We start from the raw sequence: 877 nt of genomic DNA on the forward strand, positions 1-877 counted from the left end.
GAGGCCCACAAGCTCAATCTCTCTCGGCGTAGCAAGTGGTTTTTATTTATATTTTGGCAATCTATCTTTTTTAGAGATTATGTTGTGTTTCTATTAGTTGGTAGAATTTTGGTTTGATTTTTTCCTGTACTATTATATTTGCCAAGTCCTGGAAGATTTAAAAAAGCTTTCGGATTAGAAAGTTTTAGTTAAGGTCCACTTTCTACAACAACAAGAGTGTTGCATTTACCCTTGAAGAAAAGTGTGTTATTTACTTTGTGGTGTTTTTCTAGCAGCACGAGAAGCAAGGGATTCTGCTATTGGCAGGTAGTAAAACCCCAACTCAGGTAGGGTTAGGTATGAATATAGCCAGTTGGGTGTTGAGCGACATAAAACTATTATTTTATTTTTTCTATATCCGTTTCATTTCTTGTATAATTATCATATTATTGCCCATGCCTGAATGCTCACTTGATCATTTGCATGCTTAATAATCTTCTATCATTATGATTGAGTATATCTTATTACTTGTTCTTAACTCTTGCATATAACATATATAGTCCCAGATCACGATCTCTTTGTGCGGGTATGGATTTTAAAATACGTGGATTTGGTGTTTAATGCAGTCAGTTGCACCTAATGCACCATAATATAAAGATCCCCCAGAGCTATCAGATAATGCATGTCAGGGCCCACAATATTTTAATTAGAATGCTAAAATTAAAAATATTTTTAATAATTTATTACTAAGTCAACTATATGAGAGATCTTAATGCAAAAAGGCTCTTTTAAGGTCATATAAATAGAATAAATGATTGCTTTAATATGGATGAAGGTTAATAAAAAATAAATAATCTGGAAAATAAAATTGTCATGCAAAGAAAATATTTAAATTTGC

Source organism: Phalaenopsis equestris, unplaced genomic scaffold (genome assembly GCF_001263595.1).
Source record: "Phalaenopsis equestris unplaced genomic scaffold, ASM126359v1 Scaffold000967, whole genome shotgun sequence".
In the NCBI taxonomy this organism is placed as follows: domain Eukaryota; kingdom Viridiplantae; phylum Streptophyta; class Magnoliopsida; order Asparagales; family Orchidaceae; genus Phalaenopsis; species Phalaenopsis equestris.